At 34.9% G+C, this 18,895-nt stretch overlaps 1 protein-coding gene across 1 annotated transcript in view; it reads left to right on the top strand.

Annotated features, from left to right (window-relative positions):
- PACRG (parkin coregulated) overlaps positions 1-18,895 on the top strand; it is a 180,553-nt gene that overhangs the window by 34,735 nt on the left and 126,923 nt on the right. The gene's annotated exons all lie outside the window — the stretch shown is intronic.

Here is an 18,895-nt window from a genome sequence, read left to right as displayed (position 1 = left end):
TGTACAAAATTTTGCAGTAGCCAAACATCATGGATTTGTCATCTGATATAATGAAGCTTTATGACCATTAATTACTGTTTACTAATAATTGCAACCATTCTATTTGCCTTTCTGACTGTTGTCAAACACTGTTCCTACATTTTCAGGTAACTGTCTGCAGGGGCTTCAAGATCTCTTTCCTGAGAAGTATACTCAGGATTGTATAATTAGGATTGTTTATTGTTTTCCCTGATACATGTTACTCTGCATTTTCCAATAATGAATATGAACTATCATTTTGTCATCTTTTACAGAAACTGAATGCCCAGTTCTATGCATCATTACTGTGCTTCAACAAGTTACCAATGTATTACAGGACTTTTCCTGTTATCTTGTTGCTCTTTATTCTCCATAAGAATATTTTGATGGATTTGGTGCTCTGTGCACATCTGCAATTTCAGACACCTAACTTAGCCAAATATCCTTTGGAAGCACCTTCTGTAGACAATGCAGAAAGAGGAAACATTCTCTAGGACAAAGTCAAGCTATCACCACCTTAGCAAACAGTAAGGTGCAATAGAAACAGGTCTATAGAAGAGTTAGTCATGATAACTCCACATCCATACCATATGGGTTATGGGAGATATATTTCTGAGTATTTGGTTTTTATTTTCTGAGTGGATTGATTTTGTGTATCGAGTACCCAGCATCAGCTGGAATAAACTAAGTTAACTCTTGGACCACATCTTTTGATTTAGCTTTATCTAAAATGAATCCAATTCAAGCACTCCGAGCTCACTTTATGATATTAGTGAGGATGATCAGGAAATTTGCTTCAAAAGCACACTTCTAACTAATGCACTAACATAGACCTTTTTTACATGAAATAAGATAGACTCCCATTCAGAATCACACTCAGAATCAAACCCCTGTCTCTTCTGTATCTCTTCACTCCAGAGATTTTACACTAGGGTATGAATATACCATTTCATTGAAGGTTTCTAGAAATACTAATACAAAGACAGACTCATCCTCTTTCTTGTGGCTGCTATATGGCTTTTGAGCTTTCTTTGAATCTTCCATGTAAATCACATTGATCTATGTATCCATTAATTTTATGACTCATTCTACCAGTTCAAGTGCTGTCACACCTGCCATGTTCTGTTCTGTTGCTATCAGCATCTGCTTGACTGATAGGATGCACCCTACAATAGGTGATACAGGTGATACAGAAATTTCATAGTTATATTTTCTTTAAGATGAATTGTTAGGAGTAGCTTTTATAGAAATAAATTATTATTAAATATAGCATTTAAGTCTTTAAAACTTCTCGTATATCATCTTACAGTTAACATTTACTTAATTGTGTTTTTTCCTTTCATGTCTAACAGAAGCCCTCCAACATCAGAAGCCAGCTGTAATTTTACAATACCTCTCACTGATTTTCTTCCTTCTACCACATTTCCATGGTATTTATTTTTTAGTCATCCACTCATCCCACCCATTACTTTGGAAGGATAGAAGTATCAAGCAGAGGCAAAAATTTCCAAGTTTGGTACTTATAATCTCTAGTTTGGTACTTATAATCTCTAGTGCTTCTGAAGAGCTTCCCCTAGCAAAATCAACAAATAAAGAAAAGGGAAAAAACCCACTGCTCTATGTTTCTATTCTGCTTTATTCCTTTGAATGAGCATGGTTGCTTAATATGCAGGAGCTTCATGAGCTTGTGAATAACTTTTATTCTTCCTACTGTATCCTCCATGTTGTCCAAAGTTCTTCCATAATTTTATCCCTATATATTTGTTTATTATTTTAAACATACCTTTTACATGAGGGGAAAGTATGATCTCAGGGGGAAAAAAAGTGATATCTTCAACTTAAATATTAGGACTTGTACCATATTGATTAAATAGTTGTTGTATTGCCTTAGATGTAAAAATAGTGTGGCTTCAATGGTTATGAAAAGATTTTAGTAAATAGAATACTTTGTCTGGAATTTTAGAGTGGAACATAACTTTTATTCTAAAGTACCAGTATGTAGATGACTACTAGTCACCACTACAGGGAAATTTAGAAATTAGAAACTACCAAAATAATGTGGTTTTGAAAAAATGCATGGTGGTTAAAAGTTTTGAAAAGAAAATTCTTTGTCGTTAGTGTCCTAAATTCTTTGCAATATTTCATGGAAGAAATGGTTGAAAATTTGAACTAGAATTTTCTATATTTCCTATAATTATATGACTGAGGAAAAAGTGATATAAAGTATGATTTCATGTTTATGTAAACAGTTTTTATAACAATTTCTCATTGGGACATTGGCAGCAAGGTAGGAGGTAACTCTATTCCATGGGAAGGTAGGCACTAGAAAGGGTTCTTTTTCTCTTACAATGCTGAAATACAGGCTGATATAAGATGAAGTGAACTTCCACTACTCTTACTGGGTTAATTTAAAAATAAATTGTGGTTTATGATTGGAAGTGACCTCTAAAGCTCAACTGGTCCAAATCCCCACACAGAAACAACTTGAGTCAGGTTGCTCAGAGCTGTGCCCAAGTGAGTTCTTTTAAAATCTCCCTGTATGGAGATTCTATAACCTCCATGGACAACTTATACCAATATTTCACTGTCATCATGGTGGTTTTTTTCCTTATCTCCAGTTCAAATTTTCCATGTTATAACTTGTGTCCATTGTCCCTTGTCCTGTTGTCCTTAGAGAGGAGTCTGGCTCTTTCTTCTCTTGCATTTATGTAGGTGAAGACAGCAGTAAGATTTGCTAAGGCTGAATACATGTTCTCTTAGCCTGTCTTCATGTGTCTCAACCTCCTTATTGTCTGACGACCTTCTGCGGGATATCAGTGTTTTTTGTAGAAGGTATCCTAAAAATGGACACTGTATCCTAGACATTGTCTCTGAAGTACAGAATAGAGGGGAGGAATTACTTCTTTGACTGCTGGCTACACTATGTCCTTTGTCACTCATTTCCCTGTCCTACTGGATGTTTGCCGTACGTTTTTCTGAGTTTTCCTTTTACCACAAATATACTTGTTCAAGTGCTTCTTGTTACCCCTCAAATTTCTCACTAGTTTCAACTCTGGGTGAAACCAGATTTGATTTTCCTAACTCCAAGTCTGCATGATCTTTGTTCATCATAGATAGTCCGTCTTTGCTTCCATCTTCTGTGTACTTCCTTTTGATGTTTGAGATCAGACAGGAATTTCGCATTCATCTTTGCTGTCCCTCTGCCATGCTTGCTTGACTTTGGAGAGGCTGACATGCTTTGAAGGGGTTGTCCAACTCCTTTGGCCCCCTTTGTCCTGCGTGGGAGGTTTTCATTCTATGGTATTATTATTAAAATTTTTGATCCATCTGTGATGGCACACAGATTCTTGAGAAGTAGATTAGCATGTCTCATCAGAATACACACACACATACATACATATAAAATCTACATAAACACTCAACTTGTACAGAAGAAACATATTGTAGACAAAACTGGAGTTTGCTAACCTCTAAAGTCTAAGAGATAATACAAATTTTAAGGAGAAAAATGGAAAAATGAAGAGATAAGTTAACTTTAAAACTGTTAAAAATCACTAATGAGATGTGTATGCTTTTCATATAGTAGTAAAGGAGAGTCACGCAAAAATCATACTTTCTGAAAGCTACTTATAGTTCTGACTGTACTGAAAGAATGGAAAGATGAGTACACAGGCTAAACTTTTGTTGCCAATTTGTACTTTCAGCTAGTGTTAAAATGTAGTAGTCCATATCTATGTGAACTGCCTTTAACAGACGATAATAAAACTAAAAAACTTAATTCTTTTATCACTGATTACCAGGCAACTGACATCTAATTTAGGATTTTTTTAATCTAAATTTTTACTCCTTGAATTGTTTTACTGCCACATTGTTAATAATGTATTTTTCAACGTTGAGCTCGGTCTTTCATACTTCTAAATATTAAATCTTTTAATTCTACTGTTTTTATTTTCTTAGTTGAGTATTTTTTTTCAGTAGTGAACAGTTCATATTCAGTACTTGTCTAACACATAAACCCTTCCATTCCTTTCAGTTCAACTATTAAGAAGTACTTTATATTTCAAATTATTGAGATATTCTACTTTTACACATTTCAGGACTATACCAGGTTATGGTGGGCTGACCCTGGCTGGACACCAGTTGCCCACCCTCTATTACTCCACTTCCCAACTGGACAGGGGAGAGAGTAAGATAGAAAACAACTTGTGGGTACGGATAAGGCAGTTTATTAAAGCAGAAGTCAGGTGAAAGCTTGTGCACGCAAAAGCAAAGCGAAAGATAACACGGTTTATTCTCTACTTCCCGTGAGCAGTCATGGTCGGCCACTCCCGAGCAGCAGGGCTTCAGCACATGTAATGGTTCCTCAGCAGGCAGCCATTGGAGACAATGAATTCCTGCCTTCCTGCTCCTTGCCTTAGCTTTTATGTCTGAGCTGACATCATACGGTCTGGAATATCCCTTTGGTCAGTTTGGGTCAGCTGGCCTACTTGGGTCCCCTCCCAGGATCTTGCCCTCAACTGAGGAAGGAATGTCACAGTGCTGATGCTGTGCTCAGCAGTAGCCAAAACACCGGTGTGTTTTCAACATCCTTCTAGCTACCAATGCAAAGCACAGCACTGTGAGGGCTACTATCTGGAAATGAACTCCAGCTCAGCCAGACCCGGTACACAGGTATGGTGGGCAAAACCTGAACCTCTTTTCCCGAGAAGATGCAATGGATAATTTCCTATACTCAAAGAAAAATGTTAGTCTTTATCAGCACAAGATGGAGTATAGCTCATAATTGCCAAAGTTCATTCCTGAGCAATGATTGGCTTTTTGTTTGATTGAATACATATTTTCCTTCCTGGTAGTAATTTTGATGTTATAAGTGATCATATTGCATTTTTAAATGAGAAGTTAAGAGGTTCTAAGTGACAACCATCTACAGGTTGTATAACTCCTCAGAAGGTCAACTTTTTTTTTTCCCCTGAATACCTTAAAAGCGAAGACTCAGTATAAGCTTACCTGAAGCACTGTTCCTTTGTCAAATTCCTCATCCGTACTGTAGCAGTACTTCTGCACCACAGCTATTAAATACTGAAACTGTTATACTGGATCAAAGGAAGGCCAGCCTGGACCTGTCATATTCTGAGTTCTGGTTGAGCCAGAACTGGTGCAAAGAAAGAGAAACCCCACTGCAGAAATGCAGAATTATTTGAAAATTTCTTCTCGTAGTTGCAAAGTGACCAAAACTAAGAAACACAGGGTATCCATACTCTTAACTTTCCAACATACTCTTTCAAGGATTGACTTTCGTCTTTTGTTGTATTATGGTGTTGTATTATTAGAATGATTCGATGTGTTTTCAATAATATGATTACTCAGTCATTTGAATCTCCTTTACTTTTTTGGAACATTATTTGCTGAGTTCCGTGCATTAATTGTGCATTTATAAATCTTTACTATTTTTTAATTTTTTTCTTAATTTCACTGACTGCCTTGCTGTTCTTCGCAGCAGGAAGAACAGAAGCTCCCAGTTGATTTCACTTCATTATATACCATTCATTATGTCATATACTCCCAATATAATAATTTTTATTCATCACCAGTTTGAAATAATCAATCAGTTTTTCAGTTCCTCAGATTTTTTTTCTAAATCCTTAAGTAGTCTCACTGTTTCACTATCTCTGAACTCTTATTAATCCTGAAATTTCTTTTGAAGGAAAGTGATCATTACTTCCTACGATATTCCAGATGATTTTCATTACCTTTTTCTCTGGTTTTCATTCTGTTCGTGTTTTCTAAATTCTGACCTTCTGTTTACTGCTTAGGCACAGCTCCCTAGTGAACTTGGTTTTGCTCATTTAGTAACACTCATTGCATTTCAGGTCAGGTGTTCATTCAGTTATTTCAGTAATGAGCAGGACACAGGTTATGGTTAAGATTTTGTCCTATCCATTTTATAGAATTTTTAAGGAAATTGAGTAGGAGAAGGATGTCCCTTTTTCTGAAAATTATGTGAAAGTCCATTATGAGATAAGCAGATTACATCCTACATCTAAAAGTATGTAGACCTCCTACATCTAAAAGTATGTTTATAGGTGAATTGGAATAGTCCTTTGCCATACAGACAAAACAAATTTCTGTTGGAAACCAGGTCTTTACACAATTCATGACATGGTTTTCAGTTTGGTATATGTTGTATTATGGTGTTGTATTATGTACTACTTTTTGTAATCTTTCTCAAATAATGATTTTCTTTAGCACCTATTTTTATTACGTCTTTGTTATTGTCCATAGAATCATGGATCAAAGCATGCCTACTATCTTTATTCTTTTGGGAAAAAGAAGAGTATATATATAAGGATATATGTGTGGATTTTGTGTTTGTATTTCTGAGAAAGACCTGAAACATGCCAATAGTAAAACTACAGGTCTGTAACCTCGTATTACTCTCAGCTGCTGCAATTTGTAAAATAAATAAGCAAAATAAATAAATAAAATAAATAAATAAATAAATAAAAGAAAAGCAATTTATTAGTTTTTAACTTCGATGTCATAGATATCTTTCCTGCAGTAATGAATGCAGACCATTGTTTACTATCTATATCAGCCTTGTCAGTGAAAAGTTCTCCAATAATACTTTTAAGTCAAAATAAACAGATTAATTCTTTTGTGGTGTGTGATCAAACCATCATGGATGGCTGTTTCTTTTCTTAGAGTTGGATATTGAATTCGAATAAGACACAAAGTGATCTAGGCTGAAGTACCTCTTTTATTAAAAAAGTATATTTGACTTGCAACCACTGCTTTAATCAGTATCTACCTAATAAACTGATAGGACTTTTATATTCTGATTACTTTCTATTTAAAAGTTTATTTTAAAAGTTTACTTTACTTATCTGTAAAGTATTGGAAAGCATCAGCAATGTCAATGTATTTTTGCATATTTTCTTTGAGAGATCAAACTATAGCAATAAGGCACAGTGACATGGAACTTTATGGTCCCAAAAAAGGAAACAAAACAAATTTGTATTCAGGAGACCTGAATACAAATTTTAAAATTGGAAGACATTTAGGAAAGAAATTACTAGGTACTATTGCTCAGATACCCAACTAAATTAGAAGATTTAAATGTATTTTACTGTGGAGAAATATTGTCATAAACTCCCAATATGAGAATTCAGAAGAAAACAGATTTTTTTTCTTAATCTTGATGTCTAGTCTTTCTTAATTATGTACCCAAATCCAATATACTAAACTTACAGTTGTAACACATGTACTCTTTGTTTTGTTTTTTTTTTTTTTACCACAACATATTTGGATTGAACTCATAAGTTGCTAAAGAAAAAGAAGTTTTACTGAAGTGAGTAAGATTAATGTCTATGTATTTCAGGCTGTACCTTACAGCACAGTATTTCACCAGATACACTGGATAAAAGAGTTAAGTCATTGAAGATGTATAACAGCATTGCATAATTGGGCATTACATTCCTAGACTATGGAAAAACACAAGAGGCTTTCTTGTAAATACATTCACTGAGAAAATGCAGCTGTGGTGGATCAGCAGAAATTGGATGTCTCAGTTTTAAAATGCAAAAAGGGGAAAAAAAATAAAAACCACCCAAACAAGTCTCCTAATTTTGACTTTTGATTCTAAAGCATTTGTCCTTTTCTAAGTCTTCTTTTTTCTTTTAAAAATCAACCATCATGAAATTATCACGGAACTGGTTGGATTTCACCCAGGTAAAGGGTACAATTTCTTCTACATTCCATAATTGATATGATATAACATGAACAACCTATTTAACATTCTACTGATATTCCATGAGTTTTCTGGGTGTAATTTAAAAATTCATTTTGGTAAAAAAAATGTACATACCATACTTCAATTGTGAAAGCTGGAAATCTCAGCTAAAGTTGAAGTCCTGACACAGGTAGAAAAAAGTTTGTGGAATAATTTCTGAAAAGAGGAAAACTATCAAATGGATTGAAATGCAAATGAAGGAAATGCAGAGTAATAAATAACAAGAGGATTAGTTAATGTGCTTGTTTCTTTAGAACGTTTTGAGTGAGGGACATTAATTAATTTGAAGGTATGAAGCTGCAACAGGGTTATAGGTCTAGGTTTAAGGCCATATAATGGGTTACAAGTGGTACAACAATGCATATTGCTTTGTATTTCTGCATTCCATTTTTTATTTGAACGGAGAAAGTAACAGTAGATGAGGTTAACATTTAGGGAGAAGAGTAGAAAAGTTGTACTGAAAAAATCCTGGAGAGTAAAAATGGACTAGTAGAAACTGAGAAATTGAGTTTGTAGGAAATAGGAAATTTAAGACTGCATTTTATAGAGGAATGAAGAAAGAGAAAATAGAAATAGATTCCTGGCAAAAGCCCACCCAGAAGAAAGGAGCTGAGGATGAAAGTGATCTGAGGTTTTCTAGGAATGGGTATAGGAATGACCTTTGACCTCTAAATCTTTTATTTTAGTATTTAAGTGGAATAGATCTAGGTTTGATACAGTTATTCTACTCAAGAATTTACTGGTTTGCTCTCAGCCAACATAAATGAATATGCTAGTTATGTTCTGATTATTATATCGTTGTTTGTATCATTAGAATGTTGAGTGAAACAAGTATTTACATGAAATCTCAGAATTTCTCAAATTAATTAAAAAAATATTTGAAGCTGCAGGAAATTTTTATTTATCAAAATCTAATGGCACTTTTTTTTAAGTAATCTTTGTAATTATTGATAAATACTGACAATATATTTACATAAGGCTAGTGATAAGTGAGAAAATTACCTACTCATCTGAGACATTGCCTCTGCCAAAGGGAGAGGACTTACTCTTACATATATATACATTTATATGTATAATAAATGTGTGCGTGTGTAGAAATATAAATGTATTTTGTTTAGTCATTTTCCAATTAGTTATCTAAGCTATGTATTTTTCCTGTCTCAATACATCTTTCATGTAAAATAGGAATACCTCTTAATAGCATCAAAATAAAATAACTCTGAGAAATGATTATATAAAAGTTTCACGTCCTTATTTGGTCGATCTATTTCTATTGTGGCATTTGATTCATATCTGACACTAGTGACAAAAATATTTTTAATTTGATTACCTAGCTTCAGTTACAGCAACAGGGACCAGACAAAGAAAAAAAAAATTGAATAAATTCAGTCCACATGTTTTGAAAAGTCTGTATTATTGAGGGGTGGTGATTGATGAGATATGAGAACTGATGAAATTCAGACTCCAGATCACATTTTTTCCTCTCGTAAAATTTTTGGTCTAGGAAACTGAAATAATTACCCGGGAAGAATGTGACATTTTGGAGCATACTTTCATGGAAATTTCTAAATTATTTTTTATTTCTTTAACTCTGCTTCTGAATGTAATTTCTAACTGGGATTAAAGCTTCCCGTTTATGGGAGAAGTTGGAAAACATTTCTATACCAGCAAAGGTCATCGACAACTAAGCATCATTAGCCAAACAGTATTTTTGATCAATGGTTGAATATCTTGTGTACAGAAAGGACATAAACTTTGAAAGCAGCCTCATTTGAATACAGTAAGCATGAAGAGTCGTCATGAAAATCGTGAAGGTTTTTTTGTGTGTTTTTTTTTAATCAGGTTATTCTTTTAGGGAAAATGTGTGCTCTGTCAGGTCAAGGAGAGGCAGAGCTTAAGCTTGATGAATGGCACCAGCAGAAGGGACTGTTTCAAGTATTTTGCTGAGGTGCTGAGCACTGTGCTGTTTGAGATCTGCTATAATCTGGCGATTTCATTCTTTTTGTACGCAGCCTCGCTTTACATGGCTTTCACAACAGATGTAAAATTAGAGGTCCTTTGCATGTGCAATTTATTTGCATATGGACTGAAGCTGCCCCTTGTGATATTCCTAAAGGACAGATTTGATTCCATTGATACTTCATTCCATTATGCAGGACCTCTGACACTGCCAGGATTGGCTCTTGGAGGGCATTTTGTAGCTAAAACTTCATGATCTCATGTTATAAAAGGGTCTTTCAGTGGGAAGGAAATAATTTCATATGGATATTTCTTGCTTTGCCTGTGCTCTCTTTATTTAAAACTTTTGCTTAAGAGAACTTTGTGGAAGCACAGGCAAAATGTTACTGTTAAATCACAGCAAAGTCCCGCTATAAATCTATCCAGTTTTCTGATAAGCCACTGAGACCAATATTCCAACTTCTGCAGTTCTAACATGCCTATGCCATGTGTACTGTGTAACAGCATCTTCAAAGAATATTGAACCAATGCAACTGTATTCATGGCTCTGGGAATAGGGATTTGAGGCTTCCAAAGTCTACAGTTGTTTGTTGGCAATATTACTTGTGTTGGGAATGTTAGTTTTAGTTAGCGACTAGAAACAATTGTTGTTAAAGTAAAACATCATTCTTATGAGTGAAGTAGGCATTTTTGCCTCACTACAAATGTCAGTATTTCCCACAGACTGGAAATACACTCAATCTTGAGAAAATTTGTTAACTCCATTCAAGTTCCCATTTCAGTCTCCCCAAATTCGTTACATCAGGATTCTTCTCCAACCAATGCAAATATCCTCGAATCCCCTCTCATTAGTTTTGTCAAACATTCTTTTATTTTGAAGCCTCATATAAGATATGTTAGGAAACACTATCCATTCCTGATGAAACTTGAAAAAACTTCTTTCTTACCTCTAGTAATTGAAAAATTTGTAGCAGAGTTGAATTGATAGCAGCAACTGCGCAATGCTTACAGAAAAGTTCAGTGAAGTTTGTATGGTTCATTTCATTCCCTAACAGGCAATGTGTCCCATGCTTTGGCTCTTCATGAGAGAAAAGATTATAGCATTTAAACTTTAATTTTTCTGTCATTTCCCCTCAAGTGAAGAAATTACTTTAATAATCTACCACTGCTCTACTTTTCCTGGATCTATTTGAATATTAAGGGATAGTGTAATTGCCCATTCATACACTGTTCACAATTTTTCATCATGCAGTTAGAGTTCCTTTAGAATGAAACAAAACATTAATACATGTGAATAGAGACAGGTGCTCACAGAACACTTTTTCTACTCTGAAATATGTTTGGTGATGGCTACAGAAAATGTATCAGATATGTCCTTTAGCAAGTACAATTGACTTATACCAGTATTACAAGGCATGTTATTCACTTGTGTTTATAACAATTTCTTTTTATTATCTAAACAATTAAAACAGGGATTAAGTTATTTTAAGAAAACTATTCAGTTTTAAGTTCATCTATTTCTGTTTGGAATAGAACACAGATGCACTGTAATGTGATCAAGCACAACAATTGCTGCTCTATGTTTTGTGGGTGGCAGAACTTTACAATCCAGGTATATTTACCATTATACTTTTTATGCCATGGAAGTAGAAGAAAAGTTTCAGAGTCAAAGTTTAAAACTTTCAGTTAGCTTTTTATAACCGAAACTTTATTTATATTTAAGAGTATTCTAACTATGTCTTTCACATAACTCTTATCTTTGGTTCTGTCTGTCTTGAATACTTCTGTGAAATCCTGGAGTGTTACACTGTGGCATTAGGACTAGCTTTAATTCACTTCATAAATAATCAAAACTGTTTCATTCTTGTACTATTAAGCTGTACCTAGAGAATGCTATCACAAAGAAAAAATGAAATTTTTTTCTTTGGAAAATACTGTGATTAAAAGTTCATTTTTTTCTTCATTCTCCTCTTTTCTCCTATTCCAAACCTTTGAACAGTTCTTCAGTCTTGAAGAAAACACAAGAAGTTTCACCTCAGCATGAGGAAGAACTTCATTACGTTGAGGGTGACAGAGCACTGGAACAGGCTGCTCAGGAAGTTCACGGAGTGTCCCTCTCTGGAGACATTCCAAAGCCACCTGGACATGTTCCTGTGTAACCTGCTCTAGGAGACCCTGCCTTGGCAACAGAGTTGGACTCCCCGGGTCCCTTCCAGCCCCAACCATTCTGTGATTCTGTGAATCTGTATCAATTAAGACAATCAGTATCTCTTGCCAGGGTTAATATCTGTTACATATTAGGTATTTGATACTGAGTAATATTTCCTTTTTTCTGGCTCAGCTATTGAAGGTCGAAATAAAATTATGTCACATATCTGTGCATTAAAATTACTGTGTTTGCCCCTAGTGCTGCGTTCCTGCACACCAAAGACATGTTTCAAATACAGGCTTCTGTACAGGGAGTTATGTCCCTTCCCAAAAGTCCTTTGACGAACAAGAAAATCAATACAGTAATGTTTCAAAATCTCTTTGCTCTTCACATTTGTTAAAATTTCTTTATGCAACAAACTACAATTATCACTAAGTGGAATAGAATTTCAGTTTCTATTAACTCAGGAGTGTATCATCACTGTTGGAAAAACAAAGACGTGTGAAGAACTGCATAACTCTCAAACTCAGGAGAGGTGATTGATGCCTGCCATTTGAACAATGACCTTACAACATGCTTTAGTTTTCGTTCAGCCCTAAATTGGTCAGGCAGTTGGGCTATATGGTCATCATAGGTCCCTTCCACTGGAATAGTCTTCCCTTCCCCTCTGCTATTCTAAAGGAAAGAATGTATAAAAAGGACAAAAATATGCTTCACAGTCTTCACTACTATGTGAACAACAGTTCCGTGGTTAAGGTTGTCTGCCAGACCTCATAGATAAGTTTCTTGGCAATTTTTAGCTCAAGAAAAAAAAATCACATAATATCCTTCATATAAGTTTTAAAGAGTTAATGTAAAGAAATAATTGGTTATTTCATGATTCAAAATCACGCCTATTTTATGACACTTATTGCAGTGGTCCTTCATGATCTTTTTTTATAACCATATTTTGTCCTTTTTAGTAAAATGTCCATTCTTCATATGTAGATGATCAAAGAACTTTATGAGTTGCTACAATATGGAATAATGGATAATAAAAATTCTGGTACTAAAAATGTAATCCCATGGGTTTATGCATGACAGCTGTGCTAGAAAAACATTATTTGAGATGTTGCTTTAAGAACTTGAAAGTCCGGAAGTATCTGACTTACAGCTGCCTGAACAACTCAAATTCCGATCATTTGCACTTTCTTTCTTTGCATTTAATGTAAGGTTTAAAGTCTGGAAAACAGTGTTGAATGCAGTGGTGCAGATATACAAAGGGAGACTTTAACACTGTGCAGACAATTGAATACAGTGTTTTTTGAGATGATGACATTTCGATCTAATGATTTTCTGAAATGAGTTTAATATTTTTAAAACTAAATTCATAGGGTTGTGAGTTTGTTTTCTTTTTTTTTTAAGGAAAGAGGTAAAAGGAATAATTTTTCATCACAAATGAAAAGCACTTTTCCAGCCTGAGTGAGTTCCCTTGCCAAATTATAGAATCATAGAATAGTTTGGGTTGGAAGGGACCTTTTAAGGTCACCTAGTCCAACCCACTCTGCAGTGAGCAGGAACATCTTCAGCTAGATCAGGTTGCTCAGAGCCCCATCCAGCCTTACCTTAAGTGTTTCTAGGAATTGGGCATCCACTACCTCTCTGGGCAAATTTCTCCCTTACATCTAGTCTTACTCTACTTTAAAACCATTACCCTTTCTCCTATTGCTACAGGCCCTGCAAAAGAAGTTCATCCCCGTCTTTCTTTTAAGTCCCTCTTAGGTACTGGAATGCCACAATGAGGTCTCCCCAGAGCCTTCTCTCTGGGATGAACAACCCCAGCTCTCTCAGACTGTCTTTTTAGGAGAGGTGCTCCAGCCCTCTGATCGTTTTGGTAGCCCTTCTCTGGACCTGCTGCACCATGTCGATGTATTTCTGTGCTGAGGACCCCAGAGCTGGATACAGTCAGTATTCCAGATGGGGTCTCAGGAGAACAGAGTAGAGGGGCAGAATGACCTCCCTCGACCTCCTGGCCACAAAAAAGTCATGTATGAGGCAGTCAATGCTTTTTCCTGCCTGTATGGTCTTTGATACAATATTCTGAGTTGAGTGTTATGAGGCAGGAAAATGTTAGTCAATTACTATTCATCAGTGATCACTTTCATTAGAGATCAGAGTGTATTTCCTGAACAAACCAGCCTTGCAAAATTATATTTATGGAAAAATTCAATCGATCTTCGGGAATCATACTTGCAGAAGTGTGTAAACACATCAGTTGTTATCCTTTTCATATAAGTCAGCTTCAAGAAGAAGGCCATTGCTCATGCAGAGTGATTTTAGAACCTGTTATCACTCAAATAGATAAATACTGCAGATGATAATGATACCCTCTCTATATATAGTTATGTGTGTATATCTAAAATTACCACTAATATTTGTTTACTAATTAAATAAATATAAGTAACTGATTAAATAATTATATAATTTTGAAATGTTAAAGCTGTGTACATTTTCAAACACCATTATATTATTCATCTTATAAACAGGAGATTTGCAGTTCAGACCATGGAAAGTAAAAGGAGTGGCAGAGGCAAAGAGAAATCTTTTATAGGGGTGAAGATTACAACAGACTCCCCATTTCCTAATGTTAGAGGACACGCACTTCTGTTATTTGTATTTGTTCTTAATCTATCCCTTTCAAAGTTGATGTAGGCCTAAACTAAGAACACAGTGATTATCCACATTACAAGGCTAAAATCACACTAGGAAGGCCAAGTAAAATCTTGAAAACTGACTGAATCAGTACAGCAGATGATTTTTATAGAACTTAGAGATTAACCCTAAAGTAAATCAGTTTGACAATATCATGGATGAAAACAGAGAAGGCAAAATATCATGATTTTCTAAAAAATAGATCATTAGGCTAACTGTGTGTTTTTCAAATTGAAATTATGCAATTTCATTAGTCTAGAACTGTAAAAGATGAAAGAGTATATTGATCATGGGATATTCTCAGTGATTTTAAATAATTCTTCGTAGTTGGTGTAGCAACTTGAATTGTGTGAAATCAGACAGTGATTAGGAGTACTAAATTTTGTGTCAACCTGCAGATTTTTCACTGACTGGTGCTTAGCCTCACATGTAAGTTGTCTCATTGCCTGCCTAGAACTGTATGAGTGTTTAACTGACTGCCCTTGCTGTTCTCTTATTCTGTCTCTTCTGTCGTCCCACTAATGAACAGCAATTACTCAAGTTCAAACAGGAAGATAGAGATGACATCTTCTGTACTGAGGTCATTGCAAAAGCAGTTTTTATTCTGTAGTGCACAATTCTGTACTTACAGAAGTAATCCAAACAAACTCCATTGGAGAATTTCCTTAGGACTGTCTCATGAGGCAATGGAAAGTTAAAGTTTTTTAGTTTCTTTAGGGAAAATTTGAAGTACTGTTAATATGAAGATAGAATGACCCCCATTATGCTATCCAAGCAGTGTTGAAGCAAAATTCAAAGACTTTTTATTTGCTCAAACACCAAATATATTTGTATTTTTAAAGATATTATTTCATTACATACTGGTCCTTTTTTGACCCAAAACCTTAGTAAAGAACCAAAAATAAAACCTGGAATTAATGCATCATTTTTTGGAGGAATGAAATAAAGGAGTAATAAAATAAGGTCATCCTACTTTCTCGTCTGTTCAAAGCTGTCGCTCAAATTCCAGAGGACCAATCTTCAAAACCATTTTTATGAATTCTGTGGTAGACATGGCTCCATATGAGAACAGGTTTGGAGATTATGTTTTACTGTGTCTGATGGAAAAAATATTGTTATTCCAGCAGTATCTGTTCTTGTCTACGTAATAAATCATAGTATATTCAGTAGTTAGATCTCCACAGTAAATTTATTTTGTTTGGAAAACAAATATATTACTTTTCTAAGTATTCATGTAAACTGCAACAGTGTCACATTTTCCATTAAACTTGTCAGAGTACTTTATATAAAGAGCACTAAACATTTGCATCTTCTTTTAGTAGGTGCTTGCTTTTTCATAAGGAATTATTTCTATTCTGCACCAAGTTCTATAACCCTCGTGACCTGCATGCCCAAGTTCAATTCACTGTCAATGAACGAGTTGGGTGCTTGTATATGCTGACAATTTTTGGTGATATCTCCCTATGCCCAGGGCACAGACTTCCAAACTGGTCCTGTTCTGGTCAGGATCTTTTCTTTTTTTGTCTTTCTAGATTTCAAGTGTATGCTGGTTCACTCCAATTGCTGTTTGGCCACAAAAAAGCCCCCAAACAAACAATCAACCTCCATCTACCACCCTCTGCCCCTATACCAGAGTTTAGCCTTGAATCTGGATAATTCTACACTGAGTGATTAGTTCTGTAGAATGACTGAAGTTTACCTCTCAAACTGGCAGGAGGAAACTTCTTGGGTTTGTCCATCTTTTCCAGTTATTCATTTTGTGGTATTGCAATGTTGCAAGTCAACCTGTGTTGTTGTTTTCAGAATTAGTAAGTAGGGCTTTGCATTACATAAGCCTTAGAAATGCAAATTAAAAAAAAACAAACAACAAACAAACAAAAAAAAACAACAACAAAAAACCACACCACCAAAACAATGGGAGGCTTCACTGGTTTGACTGGACAGGAGAAACATTTTCCTTACAGAGAAAAGCTGACTTAAAATGGAGATGGTGCATAGTATAAAGGAGCATTTTGTATCTTCTTACTGAAAGATTTATTGTATCTATTCAGCTTGTATTTATATGAATCCTTTGATAAGTATGTGGCATGGCAGTATGGTGTTATATGACTGTTAAAATAACCACTGAGTAATTTCATTTGCTTATGAGTATCCTTATTGTGTTCCTTTTTGAGGATATTTACATGTCATGTAAAAATAACTCGTACAGTTCGACACGTTAGTTGTTTGTTGTGTGTTCTCACCAAAGTGATTAACTAGAGTTAAAGGTTTTGCACATCTTCCCAGCTTGGAGGAAAAAGTGTTAGTGGAGCTCATGTTTCAATGGAACTTTGTTTATTTACAAGAAAGTCCTGCTTTCCTAGACAGTAGGGGAATTCAACAACGAGAAACAGCTTCAAATCATGACTCCTGCTTTTTTAGTTCTCACTCTTCACTAAAAGCTTAATTTCAAGCTTCCTCTGTAGAAGCAGCTTTCTGGCATAGAACATACCCCAGAGTTTTTGTCCTTTTTTCTAGAAGTTGATAATCTCCTTCAAAAACTGGCCTGCCTCATTCATAGACCAACATGAAACATACTCTGCCCAAAATGATGCTCACAAAAGCTGTTACTTCCCCAGAGATCATACAGTTTCTCAGTAGGAAATAGCTTACAAATAACAGTTTTTCTGAGGCTAGATCCATTCTATGTCCTGATCTTTAACTTAGTTAAAAAAATTATTAAAACTATTGAACATAATAGCAACTGAAGAAGGCAGCATATGGATATGTATGTTTTTAATTGATTCTTTTAAGCCTTTTAGGATTTGTCATTGTAGGACACACTAACTGCAGGTATAGAATACTACGAATGTGAAAGTTATTTTTACCTTTGTATGTTTTGGGTTTTTTTTGTCTCAGACCTGTATGACAGAAGATCAAATTATACAAATTTCTTTTTATATCAGTCAAAAAGTCTTATTAAATTATGGATGTATAGATTCTTCAGTGAATAAGGAAGTATCTTTCAAACATCGTTAATACAAATTAAAAGATAACACTTGATTGTTTTCTAGAAGGAAAACTACTTCAACTATTTAAGTCTTACTATCAAGTTCATACTGATGGTACAGAAATTTTTTTTAACATCATCAGCAGTGTTGTTTGTTTGGTATGGGAATCACATTTTACAATAAAGCTGGTTATTTCAGCTGTTCAGATGTTCAGAATAATTTCAGACATTCAAGAGTTTGATGTTTGAAAGTATTAATCTCATAATGTGATTTTTGTCTTGTCACATTCGCTGTCTGCATGCTAATAGTTTTAGAAGAATTTTATTAAGATGGATTAAAATCATAAACAGAGGTGAATTAAAGGAAAAATTAGATGAGATTCACAAAGAATGAAAGCATTTGTGTGGAGTTCTACTGATAGCATTGAAGCTGGCATCTTTCTCTAAAACCTCTTGAATTTCAAAGGCATAAAAACTAATGCTGACTGTCAACTCTCAGAAGGCATGAACAGTTTGATGCTAGTCAGCTAATATATTTGCATCCCCTGTGTGTGGAATAAAATTTTTTTGATTAATCTGTTCCTGAAAAATCGGGATTTTTTTTAATGATTTGGTCAGCTAGATTTGTGGTGCTCACATCTAGATCTTTCTAGACTCCATATTCTTAAGGCTATTTTCCAACCAAAATGATTCTCTGATTTCATATGGGAACAGATCAATTAAAGATAAATACTTTTTGACCTGGTGAGTGGTTGGATCAGGCTGAATAAATAGTTAGGGCCATTTCTAGAACTGTGTCACGGATAATGGAGGTTTTTCGGGAGGTTGAAGGGCTGAGGATGTAAAACTTTTCTTCAACAAATCAGGGGGTTTTTTTCCACTTTGCTCATGGCAGTGGTTTCCTACTCTCTCTGCCATTTGGAGACTATTTTGTACCATCACAGGAAATCTTGGCAGAACTCCTTTCTTTGCCTTCTACTTTTGTTCACTGTTGAAAAAAAAAGGAAGATATAAACATAAGCGTACTTACAGACATGGGCTTTTAGGGGCTGCACAGTGTGACAGTCTTGTTTTGTATAGTCTGGAATGTACCATAATTATTACTCAAAAGTTACATTGACTTACAGAGGGATTTTGTCCAATGTCCAATGACTTGTTCTCTTTCTCTATATAAGCAGAGAAGAAAAAACAAACAAACAAAACAAGAAACCTATTCTCCTGGTCAGTTAAATTTAAAAGCTACAAAAAGAGATAAAATGAAACTTTCACATATTACCAACTACTTTTCTACAAGTCAGAA

Source organism: Pipra filicauda, unplaced genomic scaffold, assembly GCF_003945595.2.
Source record: "Pipra filicauda isolate LSUMZ 115617 unplaced genomic scaffold, ASM394559v2 scaffold258_size1095741_pilon, whole genome shotgun sequence".
Taxonomy (NCBI): Eukaryota; Metazoa; Chordata; class Aves; order Passeriformes; family Pipridae; genus Pipra; species Pipra filicauda.
Note: the sequence above shows the minus strand (reverse complement) of the source record. Positions and strands in the feature narration are given on the sequence as shown.